Genomic DNA, 14093 nt, shown 5'->3' with positions numbered 1-14093 from the left:
CTTATGGGAGCCAAGGTCATAGTGCACACCGATCATGCAGCTCTTAAGTACTTGATGACAAAGAAAGACTCCAAAGCTAGACTGATGCGATGGGTATTATTACTTCAAGAGTTTGATTTGGAAATTATGGATCGTAAGAGTAGTGAAAACCAAGTGGCGGATCACTTGTCCCGCTTGGAGGATGAAGGAAGGCTGTGTGATGGCCTAGAGATCAATGATGCATTTCCCGATGAGCAGCTACTTTCTGTGTCGATGAGTGATATGCCATGGTTTGCGGATGTTGCTAATTTCCTTATGACTGGCATCATCCCGTGTGAGCTCTCTTCTAACCAAAGGAAGAAGCTCAAACGGGATAGTCTGGACTTTTATTGGGATGAGCCATACCTGTTCAAGATTTGCACCGACGGAGTGATCCGGAGGTGTGTCCCTAAGGAGGAGCAATCGAGTATCTTAGAGGCTTGTCATTCCTCTCCCTATGGTGGCCATCATGGAGGGGCGAGGACAACTTCAAAAGTTCTGAGTTGTGGGTTTTATTAGCCAACTTTGTATAAAGATGCAAGTGATCTCGTGAAAAGGTGTGACCAATGTCAGAGAGCGGGCGGTATTTCGAAGAAAGATGAGATGCCTCTAAACACCATTCTAGAAGTGGATATCTTTGATATTTGGAGTATTGATTTCATGGGCCCATTTGTAAGCTCGTGCGGAAATACCTACATTGTTGTAGCGGTTGACTATGTCTCAAAATGGGTCGAGGCCGTGGCTTTGCCCAACAATGAAGTTAGGAGTGTGGTTGCATTTCTAAAGAAGAGCATTTTTACAAGGTTTGGCACTCCTCGTGCAATTATAAGTGATGGAGGATCGCATTTTTGCAACAGAGCTTTTGACACCTTGCTTGCCAAGTATGGTGTCAACCACAAACACTACTAGAAAATGGGCCTATAGGAACAGTTATTTTGGCAACGGTTTGTAAACTGTTGCCATAGATTAGATATTGTAACGGTTGCAACCGTTACCATAGAACTTTGGGTGGTATAACACACTTTAGACATAAAACCGTTGCAATTGTAGCAAAACCGTTGCCATAGAGATTTGTTTAGCAACGGATTTGTAAACCGTCCCAATAGACATGTATATTGGAACGGGTTTGGCAAAAAAATTTCTATGGGAACGGTTATTCATTTCCCTCGTTTTTTTTGCTAAAGTTCACTAGCCCGCCAAGTGACCTGTCATTTTATATTTTTTTTTAACTAATTTAATAAAGCAAAGAAAATAAACCCCACCTCCACCTCCAGTAGTATCGACACATCCAAACTCCCCTCTATGAACTCTTTTCTTGCCAAACTCCATTAATCCAAACTCCATTAATGGCCGAGTTTCAGATTTACTAAATCTTCTCTTAGTCGAGTTTCAGATTTACTTTGTCACTTTCACTCTCTCTATATCTATGCAAATACCTCTTCATTTGACCACGAAAATCATCAAACCCTAGAGTTTCCAAAGCCCAAAACGAGTCGCCGTTCACCATTTTCGGTCGGTCTTTCCGGCACTTCTCTGAAGGTTTGTCGGTTACAAATACAATGAACTCAGATATCCACTTCTTCAAGGACAGTTGCTAGCCTTCCCCAAATCCACAAACTCTAAAATCAAATTTGTTCTCGAATCAGAGAAGCCCAAAATCGTCATAGCCTGGTAATTTTCTCTCTTCTTTTGGTCTTTTTTACTTTTTATGTTACCATTGCTATATTGTTTTTTACTCCTTTAGTTACCAAAATCGCCATAGTCATGGAGATCAGATTTTTACTGGTCTTTTGTGTTAGTTAGGAATCGAGTTTCAAAGAAAGACGAATCCAGAAAAATACACTTCTGCTTCTTGCTTCTGATTTGATTTTTGCTTTCTATAAGTGAAATGTCTTTCTTTTTTAATTGAATCATCAACGATTTCAATGATCTAAAATAGATAAATACACCAAACAACAAAACCAATTTTTTTTATGAGATGATTCAATTGAATTTGAGGGTCGTGTGAGTTTATCGCATGTTGAAGATTCTGTCTGAGGTCTGTTCGTGGTCTTAATCTCGGTCCTTTGTTCGATATTGTCACTGTTTCTCGACGGATTTTCTGGATTGAAGGATTGTGTATTTGCTGATTTTTCCGTTGTTAATTAGAAGAACTTCAGTTTAATAAGTTCATTTTTGTTTTCCCTGTCTCATTTAATTTTAGTTAGATTTTATATTCTTCCGTTACTTGTGTTCTGTTTTACTTTCCTGTTTAAATGTTTGTGGTTTCGAATCTGTTTTGGTTTGGACATATTGGAGTGCAATTTGATGTGATTTTGTGATCACTGAATTAGTATTCGGTTGCGTGAGTTTTACATGAGTATGTAGTGTATTCGGTTAGGCTTCTTGCTTAAATTCCAACTGATTCATTGCTTGAAGGTGCCCCTTTGATATGGTTGGAATTGGTTATGACTTTTATCTGTAAGGATTCCAAAAGATAAGCTGTCCATATGAAGTCGATAACACAGATGATGATGACGACATTGGTTTTATGATGTGACCTCATAATAGTAAGGTCAGTAACCTGTTGTTCGGTATGCATCTTTTTTTAATATATTATGTTGGCGACGGGCGAATGGGAAGATCTGATTATTTCCTTTGTTCCTTTTTGGTTGTTTTCCTGCTCTGTAGAATATTCTCTAGTTCTTTGAACTGTGGCTTTATCTTGATTGACTGCTTTCATACACCATACCACTGTGTCTAGGCAGTCCGTTAGACAGGTTGTTTGCTAAATGGGTTTTGATAGACATAGCAAAGTGATGCATGATGAAAACAGGATCTTCAGTTTGTATTTACCCCAGTCACATAAATCCGTCCTTACTATAGCATCCATTTTCCCCCTCTAATTGTCTCTACTTATTTCACTGAGTTACACTGTAGCATTTGAGCATATTTTACATTTATGCCATTTATTTGGCTTCATAATTCCATAACTATTCTTGAGAGGTTGCTGGTAGGTGCAGGATCCCAGTAGTACAGTTTACTTCATGAAACAAATAGTGGGAAATGCATGTGGAACAATTGGCTTTCTTCACGCTATTGGAAATATCACCTCTCAGATAAAACTTAGTAAGCCATTTGGTGTTTTATATATTTCATGAACTAGTTTTCGTCATGTAGGTTTCTACACTTTGCATTAAAATATGTAGTCTTAGAGGTGGGAATCCTTATGAGTTTCTGGTAGTATCATAACTGGAAAGTTGCACAAGTTGTATATTACTGTTTTTTAAGAAGCAACAACTTTGGTTTGAATGACATTTGTAGAAAAGAGATGGAAGAGGCTTCTCTGCCAAACGAGACAACATTATTGAAATTGTTGTTCTCTATCTTATTTTGTTAGAATACAGCTTAAAACATAATTTTCGTCACGAAAAGTGAATAATTAGTAACGAATTCTATGTCGTGGCTAAAATTTTTGTAGCTAAATATCACATTTGTTGTAGTGATCCATGCAAACTAGTGTCTGTAGAAAAGGGTTCAAGTGTTGAGACTATCCGCATTCGCACCTTGACATTGTTTTGTTTCAACATAATGTAGTTCATCTCATTAAAATGAAAGCTAGATGCAGTAGTGGCATTAAACTTGCAAACCATCTTTCCAATTGCTGAATAGCTTAGTTATTTACACATTAGTCTTCAAAATATATGAGCATATGAAACAAACTACGGGTAGTTGGTTTGAAATCTGATAGTTGTTGTAGGTCACTGTTTGAAAATTGCTACTGCTGGTTTCATGGAGTATCAACTGGAATTGAATTTGGTGTTATAATTTAATTTTCTTCACTGATTGAAAGTCCATCATAAAGAAAATGACGGACTTTGTTTTGCTCTGATTTAGAAGAGGTATGCAAATAATACAGAAAAATAGACGTAAGAAATGAGTAAAAAATAGTAGTATTCTTTTATTTTCTTGAAGTAAAAATATAGTCTATAGTATTAGGTTGATAAGTGATTTAGAATCTTAAATTTGTGCGTTTTTACGGATTTTTTGGATTAATTTTGATTAGTATTAATTAGAATTTTATTTCATGGGGTGAAAGTCTTGTTAATGTAGAAAGATAGTAGTAGTAGTTTTACATGAAGCAGCTTCTCATATTTGTGAAAAGGACTTGATATTTTTGTGATAATATTGGTTTACATGACGCAGCTTTTCATTGTAGTAGTAGTTTTACATGAAGCAGCTTCTCATATTTGTGAAAAGGACTTGATATTTTTGTGATAATATTGGTTTTACATGAAGCAGCTTCACATAGTAGTAGTAGTTTTACATGAAGTAGTAGTTTTACACAAAGTTCTTTTACAGATTGATTGTTTTCTAGTTTCTGAATTGTAGTTTTATTAGTATAAGAATTGATGTTCGAATTTGCATTATTAATAGTATTAGATATTTAGATGTGTGTACTTTTGCACTATGAATGGGCAAATTGTTGTTCTTTCTTTTGGGGGACAAGAGTTTATTCTACACTATTTGGTGTAGGTCACTGTTTGAGTTTTGAGTGTGATTTCTACACTGTTTGAGCTGCTGAAAAGTTTCTGCCAGTTCAAAAGCTGCTGATAACTTCACTATTTTGAGTTTTGAGTTGGATTTTTTTAGAAGAAGATAAAAGAGGGAAATGAAATAAGTTATGAGAAGTATCTCAATAAAAGCAGATAACAAGTTAAATCACCTTGCCAAGGCATGATCGCATGTGAAAATATAAAGAAGAAAGGTCAAAATACTCGTACATACCAGTAATATTGGTTGACACTTTTTACACTAGACTACCTCTTCCTCGCTCTTAAACTCGTATCTATACTTTTATTTGAAAATGCTACAGCTCAATATCATCAAAAGGTTACTGATTCACAATGTCAAAATTCAATGAGAAAACCCTTTTCAAAAGCCTAGCCAGTTACTATCTCCAAGCTAGCTTCATTATGAGACGAGGAATGAGGAACAAGGGGATATAAATGAACACCAACTGTAAGTTAACAGCTTCTCTCTATTCATAACATTGATAGATTTTTTGTTCAGAAGGTTGTCTAACCTCTCGGGTGAATTCAGAATCTGATAGTAGTAGACTGAGAAGTTCAATGCAAGTCCAAGTCTAATTGGGTGAGTAGGAGCAAGATCTGCGCTAGCTGTGGCAGTAGCAGCCTACAAAAATAGAGCAATAAGCTTAATTAAGGAGAAGAAAAACAACTAAATAAATAAAAAAATAATTTGTAATCATAAACAACAAGGAAACAAATGCTGCAGCCTGCAGCTAGACATAGAAGAAGATTGAGCCAAATAAGATAGCGTAGAACAAAAGAAACCTCATAAGCTTTAAGTGACTGATCCGCTGCCTCTTTACGATCATTCCCTGATTTGAACTCTGCTAAATAGCGATAGTAATCTCCCTTACTGGAGATGAAGTAAAAGGATGTAAACTTGTAATTTCAGCAATCAATTTTTGGGGACAAAAGCAAAAGAAAGGCAATAAAGTTAAATGTTTGGCATGCATTTTGAAGGCAAATTGACCTGCAATTGAAGAAGCAACTGCAGTTTCAAGTGAAACAAGGTTGTTGAACCTTTCATATGTGACTGTCCAGTGATTGCTTTGTGATTTTTCTTCAGTTATTTCAGTTGTGCTATTCCTACAGTTGTAAATTCTGCATTTTGTGAGCTGTTGTCCAGTTCAAAAGCTGCTGATAACTCCACTATTTTGAGTTTTGAGTGTGATTTCTACACTATTTTGCTGCCAGTTTCTGCTGAAAACTTCTGTACATTTGCCTGCTTAATTTTTCAGCTATGTACTTCTTATTTTGCACTAAGTGTGGCAACAGTTGTTTCTTTTTATTAAAATGAATTGTTTGGTTGGTTGCTTTGAGAAAATTACTTGGCTGTAAATGTTTGGCATGCATTTTGAAGGCAAATTGACCTACAATTGAGGAAGCAACTGCAGTTTCAAATGAAACAAGATTGTTGAACCCAGATTTGCGACTTGATCCTGACATGTTAAGGTTCAGTGCACGTTCACCTGTAGAAGCTTCCTCTGCACAACAAGTTGTTGTTCAAGTAAACAGTCGAGCAGACCCATCTGCTGGTAGTAACAATCAAGGTCAATACGTACCAAATGTTATACATCTTCTTCTATTTCTTCTTCTTCTCCTCCTTCCTTGGTTGGGATTTTGCTTTAGTTCAAGGCAGAGTGGATATGGTAATATCCTTTTTTCTTCCTATAGATGTGCCTATTTCGGTATTAGAATCTGTTTTTAGAATCCAATGTGTAAACTGATGTCATATGTGAACCTCCTGGACTTGATCTGCTTCCCAGTTTCTGAGTTCAATAAGAAAATTTAATCCCACAAACTCCATCTTTAGATTGCACTAGAAGTTGGTTGGTGAAGTCCTCATTCCATCTTTAAATCAATAGATAAGTGAAATTTTGATTTCTTTCTATCGAAGACCTCTTGTTTAGAGATACTCTTCTTAATGCAAGATGGGCTTAAATTGTGGCCTCATTTCTGCCTAATAGTCTGCTTATTTATTGGCTTATTTTCTTCTTTTCCCCATCTTCTACCCTTTTAACAGAAACATGAATTGATCATAATTAGATGGGAGAAGTGATAGTTATTTTTATTAATACATTGTCTTTGGGGAGAGGAGGAGAGATTAAAATAGTTAAAAATAAAAGAAGACAAAGAGTAAGGGATATGTGTGAGAAAGTAATACTTTTTGACTTACAACTTGAATCAACTTCATCCTTATGTTTCATAAGGAAAAAAAATGAAATACACCAGTTCAGAAGGTACTATGGTCCTAACTGCATTAGCAAACAGTTCATGGCTTGCCATCTTATGGCCAACTTGGAAGATTTGAACTTCTTTTGTAGTTTCTTTTTGTTTTGCAACTACTATTATTGGTTCTGGAGTTTTCATGTTCTTTTCTTTTTTCATGGCAATTTGAGCTATGAGTATTCTTAGACCGGATTCTCTTGAAGGGTAATAACTTTATTTATTCTCTTTTGTAGGTGGAGTAGATCAAAAAATGGATGATGAAGACAATGAAGAACTAGACCTTACTTGAGAAGAATTTTGAATTGTTTTAGATGAATGTTCTAGGAATCTTTTGTTACCAACATTTTTGAAACTTACTTACTCTCTTGAAATGTACTAAACTTATGCACTCATGGAGTAGAACATTTGCTTTATGGATATTATTTGCTTGATGGATAATTTTATATTATTAATAGTTTCATTTTATGATGTATTTAAATTTTAGTGTTATTATAATTTATTATATATATAAATATTTATTTATAACAGGTGCTATATTTTGGTTTTAACTGAATTAATACAATAGCCTACCAGAACCGTAGCAATAGGACACAAATGGTGTTCCAGTAAGTAATGTAAACCGTTGCAATAGGTCCTATAAAGTGTTCCAGAAAGATCTATAAACCGTTCCAAATACATATATAACCGTTACAATAGCTTAAAGAAACCGTTGCTATATCCCACATAACCGTAACAATAGCTTACATAAATGTTGCTTTAAATAATATGGTAACGGTTTAGAACCGTTGCATAAACAATATAGTAACGTTTTTAAACCGTTCCAATTGATAAAAATAATCGTTCCAACAGAAAAAGGAAATACCGTTGTGATAGACGTATCTATAGTCACGGCGATGCAAACCGTTGCAAGAACCGTTCCAATAGACCTATAGGCACGCGGGCTGATGTAACGAGCTGTAAATCGTTCCAATATCCCTATGGCAACGGTTTGACAGTCTGTGGGAACGGTTTTTCAAGCGTTACCGTAGACCAATTTTTCAGTAGTAAAAGTGTCTACTCTTTATCACCCTCAGGCGAGTGGCCAGGTTGAAGTCTCTAACAGGGAAATCAAGAGCATCTTGTCTAAAACAGTCAATGCCAATAGGACCGATTGGTCTAAGAAGTTGGACGATGCTCTATGGGCTTACCGAACTACTTACAAGACTCCGATTGGTATGTCTCCGTACCGGTTGGTGTTTCGGAAAGCTTTCCATTTACCGGTAGAGTTAGAGCACAAGGCCATGTGGGCTTTGAAGAAATTGAACCTTGAATGGGATGTGACTGCAAATCTTCGTGTTGAGCAACTCAATGAACTTGATGAATTCCGTTTCCATGCCTACTCCAGTTCTTCCTTGTACAAGGACAAGATGAAATACCTTCATGATAAATATGCTCGTGGCAAGGAGTTTAAAGTAGGTGATTTGGTGCTCTTGTTCAACTCTCGGTTACGGTTGTTTCCGGGAAAGCTAAAGTCAAAATAGAGCGGACCTTTTGAGGTGGTGTTTGTGACCCCGTTTGGTGCCCTTGATTTGAAGAACAAAAATGGGGAGATTTTCAGAATTAATGGGCACATGGTCAAGCACTACTTGGGAAAATTTGATGATAGCCATGTGGTGGCACTTCTTCATTTCAAATGATTGGATGGTAACATGCGTCGTGCCGTGACGTTAAATCAAGCGCTTCTTGGGAGGCAACCCATGTGTTTTTCTTCTTGTTTTTCTTTGATTTTCATTGTAGTATAGGATTTATTTTTGGACTGACTGGTTGTGAGATGCTACAGGATTGTGTTGATGCAGTGCAGGACATAGTGGAAAAATTGTTCAAGTCTCTGAAGTTTGAAATGCGGGCGCACTACATTTAGTGCGAACCGCACTGAAGGAAGGGTGAAAATAACACTCTGAAGTTTGCCATTGCGGCCGCACTACATTTTGTGCGGTTCGCGGTGGACCACTGCGGCCGCAGTACATTTTGTGCGGACCGCAGTGTGTTGCCTTCTCAGACTTGGAAATTGCTGTGTAGTGCGGACCGCGGTCCATTTTGTACGGTCCGCACTTGGGTNAAAAGTGATAAATAAACAAATAAAGGGAAGGGGGTCCTAGGTTTACAAATAATATGGATCACATCAATGCAATACCCGGTAATCACTCCTCAAAGAGGGGCTACACGTGGTATTAGCGCACCGGTCATCATATCCATATCTACCCTTTCCCACCCTGTTAAGGTATTAAATGCGGAATGGTTGCGTTACTTATTGCATGCTAGTACCCNAATGGTTGCGTTACTATTGCATGCTAGTACCCGCCCCGATCCTATCAGTCCCGGAGGCATTTGGGACTACTAGCCCTAAAGGGAAGGGAGATATGGGTTTTATATGGTTTAAAAGGATAAAATTCTAGAGCGACAAACAAAAACACATAAGGCAGATTATGGGGAAGCACATAGCAGTTAAGGCTCAAGTAGGCCTCCTCATTCAAAGCAGCAAATTGTTTAGCATGGCTTACAAATACTGGTTAGGTCTTTAATTAAACTTAACGTAGGAAGGGTGGCTGATATATCACATATTTTCAGATAAGAAGTCCGAATTAGACCTGCCTGCTGGTTGTAATTATTAAAGACTAGTATAGTTGATTAATTACCTACAGGTTTGCCTAAATGAGGCATGAATCATGATATCTAACATTGCAGAAGGCCTACTGATTTTAAAGAAGGATTGCTGATTTTAGAAACAAACAAATTTTGCAGATGTTAAACGACATTTACTACTGATTTTAGACTTGTAGATGAATCAGATTTAAACGATTACCCCTATAGGCATGGCTTCTAAGCGTTATTGATTTTAAAACAGTTACATAAGTGCAGGGGTCCTATGAGCATGGTGTCTAGGACGCAATTGATTATTTGAGCCTATAGACTGTTTGCCTAATGTGCATATGCAGAAGTGCAAAAACTTATTGACATGATTTCTAATGCAGATGAATAACTTATAGGCAGGATTTCTATATGCAGTAATAAATAACTTATAGGCAGGATTTCTATATGCAGATAAACTTATAGACATGATTTCTAAATGCGGATGAATAACTTATAGGCAGGATTTCTAAATGCATAATGAAATGACCTATAGGCAGGACATATATATGCAGATACATAAACGAAGATGTTGTGATTGCAGAAATAAAACCTAAAGCATGATATCTACCCCCACATGCATAACATGAGAGACCCTCCCTATTTTTTACTATACACCCCATAGTTTTTACAAATTATTACAACTTGAATAAATCCAGAAAAAAAAAAGTAAATTACATCAGCAACTAAAAATTCCAACCAAGGAGAGCCTAATTCAGACTCCTAGACTGATACATGAAATAAACCAACTTCCAAAGATCAGATTTCCCAAGCCTTTCTCTCATTTGGGTTGCACCAAAGTTCCAAGGAGATTCATGAACTCCAGGCAGTGCTTACACCCCAAATATCATTGCAGAATTAGATTATGGTGCAGTGTGGAAGGGCCAGCCCTCAAATGTCCAAGTTCAGAGGTAACTCAAGGTCCCAAGGCAAGGCTCATAGGAGGGGGGGGGGGCAAAACTTAGAGTCTAGGAGTAAGTGTAAGTGCAATAGAGGGGGAATTAGGGAAAACCATGGCAGGCTGGTGGTCATGCCCAGCAATAAGGATGCTGACACACCCCTGACCAGCCTGTCAGCTTTAAATTGGGGAGTTAGGACCTATTGAAGGTCAGGTTCTGCCCTGGGCAACAATTTGGATGTTGCCAGGCCATGAACTTAACTCAACACACATACGAGGAAAGAACAGGCAAAGGGGCATACCCAGCAATGAGACATACTGGCACACCCTCCAGCGTACTTAGAGGTTGGGGGTCAAAACTCACTTCATGGACAACAATTCTTGTTGCCATGCCCTAAGTCCCCACTCACAAACACATAGGGGGTAATGGGATAGGGAGCAAGTGTTCACAAAAAAAAGCAAGCAGTAGCAGATAGGCATATTAAATGTTGAACTTTACAAAAAAATAGACATGGATACAAGGACTGTAAGTAAACACATTGTGGTGATGCTGAAAATTAAGTTAGGACATACCAGTTTCAAAGAGACAAGTAAAGAGAAAGCAGTAGTCTTGTAAAAGCCAAAGTGCAGACAAGAAGCAAGAATACTCTAAGTATGTGTTCAGAAGAGAATTGTGTAATTGTGAAGTCTGAAGTGCATTCAATCGTGTGTCCTTGTGAAAAAAGGGTCGTGTATTTATAGTGTGAAAGTCATGAGAAAATAAGGTAAGAAAATAACTGAAGATTGATTGTCAATCAATTTCATAAGACTCCCTTTAATTAAGGGTTTCAAATTCAAACGGGTATAAACAATTAAGGAAAGAAATTAATCAAACGCTTGTGTAAAGCATGCAATTGAGGGTAAATACATAAAGGTTATTTAAGGCAAAGTTCAGTGGTACATGGTTGATGAAAAATAAGGAAAGGGAATCAATAAAATTGTAGGCTTTGTCCGAATGAACCAAGCCAGGAAAAAGAGTAAAGAGGGTTCAATTAGAGAAAAATCAGTAGCAGTCATCAGGCCTTATTCAAAGGAAATTCGGAATCAATCAATAGTTAGCAGAACCCTTTTAGAAGAAGAACTTCTCATATATAAAGCACACAAATATTCAACAAGAGGGAGTTGTCATGCTGGTTAGCAAAGATTAACATAGAAACAATCATAAAAAACTTCAGGTCCAATTTATAGACTCAGAATGAGTCTGAGAGTTTGGGGTTTCAAAGTAAAACCCTAGTCCAAACACAAAATCGAGCTTACCAAAGAAACCCCCAAATTCTAGGTTTCAGTTTGAATCAATTACAGAGATGAGGGGGCAAGCCATTGAAACAGACTTAGGGGTCTCTTTCAGAGACTTAGGAGCAAGCAAACAAATATAACAGCAAGTTCGAAACAACAGAGTGAAGAAACTTATTTGAAACATAGTGAGAAACAGTAGAGGAAAACATGTTTAAGAAAACCCTGGGACTTAAACAAGTCCAGAAGAGAAAAGAGATAGTATAATACTTAAGAAAAATAGTAGAGGAAACATGTTTAAAGGGAACTCAAACAAGGTCCAGTAAAACAGTAACACTTAAGAACATGGTAGAGAAATACAGTAGAAGAACATGAGAGCACCGGAACAGTATAGCAAAATAACATACAGTAAAACACACTGGGATAAACATGTGAGATCATGGTATAGAAACATAGTAGAAGAAAGAACGGAGCACAGTAGGAGAACATGCAACACAAAAACACAGTAGAGGATATGCTTGGTAGAAAAGAAGACATAAGAATATAGTATAGCCAAATACACACAAGGAAAAGTCAGAGAAATAACATAAGTTTTTTTCAGAAAACACTAAAGCGGAAAGAAGCAATTTTTGAAAGGAAAATTAGGGAAAACGTTTGAAAACTCAAGCAGAGCACAGACATGTAACAAATCTAAGAAAAACAGAGAAAACCTCGAATAGCTAGGGTTTCAGAGGAACCCTAGAATGAGAAAGGCTTGGAAAAGGTCCGATCTAAGTTGGATAAGCTAGAATCAAGCTCGAAATGCTTTGGATGTGCCGGAGCAAGGCCGAAGAAGCCATGGAACCATGGCTCTGAGAGGATCTGAGAGGACACCCTTGAGGTCAGACGTCAAAACTTCGAACCCCAAATGTTTAAGAATGAAGGGAGGTGAGTACAGGAAATCCATGGCCTGAGAAGCCATGGATTCCGGTGAGGTTGTGGTCGAAGAGGATGAGAGAGTCTAGGGTATCGTGGAACCTTCGAGAGAGTTTGAGAGAGGGAGAGTATTCAAAGGCGGCTGGCCGAATGAAATGGGGGAGTTAGGGTAAGGTTAGGTGAATTAAAAAGGCAAGGAACGATCGTGGCCGTTGATCAAAATGATCAACAGCCTGGATTGAAAGAAGGGCCAGGCGGGTTAATTGGTTGAGTCGGGGGTCGGGTTACAATTAAAATTGGACCGGTCCAATTGGGGGTTAAGATCGGGTCAATTGGAGGTCGATTTTGGCTATAATTGAAACAAATTGGGGCTATATATTAAATAGCCAGTTTTTCCCTTTTTATTTTACAAAAATAATAAAAATGATTTTGAAAACAAATTAAAAGTATGGGATTAGTTAATAATACATAAATATTAAGCAAAAATATCAGAACCAATTTTATAGTTATAAAATACTATTAAATCTTAAAATAGGCTAGAATTGCAATTATATGCAATTTAGCTTTATAAATACCAAATAAATTTATAAAAAAAATATAAAAATTACCTTACCTATATTTTGGTATAAATATGGGATTAAAATAAATTATTCACCAAAAATTGATGATTTTGGGAATAATTATTGATTTTGTACTACTAAAATGGACAATGAATTGATTTTAAAAATCTATTAAAAATTGGAAAAATACTAAAACACTTGGGCATTCTTATATATGCATATATATGTTATTTTGAAAGTGTTTTATATATATCAACAGATGCCCCTCTTTACCCGGGAAGGATGAAAGAGTTGTCGGGTAAACATATGATGCCCCATTTCGACCGAACGAAACGATTGAAGAATTTTGACCGAGCTCTGGTTTCTGAGCCGCCTACATATCCTTGGTTTTACAGGAATCAGGCCGTATGTAGTTCGTGATCCATCGGCGGAATATGCCGATGGAGATTTTCGGGAAAAAAAAACGGACGCGATATTTAGGTTGGGAAGGACAGTCAAAGTCTAGTAGGTTGCGGGAACTGGAGCGGGATCGCCCCTGCTGAGACGGTCGTTGCTAGCCGGTTTACCTGCAAATGAGCAATGCGAACATATATTGCATATAAATTTAAACGTGATGCAAGTTCCCATTGGACCATGAATGTTGTCTTTGGACGGTTAGGATGACGTCCTCAGACCATGACGTCCTAGGCCATGAAGCGTATAATAAAGGATTCGCAGGCTATGAAATGATGTTCTCGGGCTATGAGAATGGTGCCTCCGAACTATGATGCCTTTGAATAATGCTATGCAGTGATAAAAGTGGGGTCCTCGGGCCATGGCATGATGTTCTCGGGCTATGAAAATGGTGCCTCTAAATGATGACGCCTTTGGACAATTTTGGCAATCTTTCAACCCATGAAATGCGGGGTTTGGCGATCTTTCAGCCGATGCAAGACTCAAATAAAAAAGGGCGATATTTCAGCC

The sequence above is a fragment of the Nicotiana attenuata genome, unplaced genomic scaffold, assembly GCF_001879085.1.
Source record: "Nicotiana attenuata strain UT unplaced genomic scaffold, NIATTr2, whole genome shotgun sequence".
Classification (NCBI taxonomy): Eukaryota; Viridiplantae; Streptophyta; class Magnoliopsida; order Solanales; family Solanaceae; genus Nicotiana; species Nicotiana attenuata.
The sequence above is the reverse complement of the archived record's forward strand: the minus strand, read 5'-3'. Positions refer to the sequence as shown.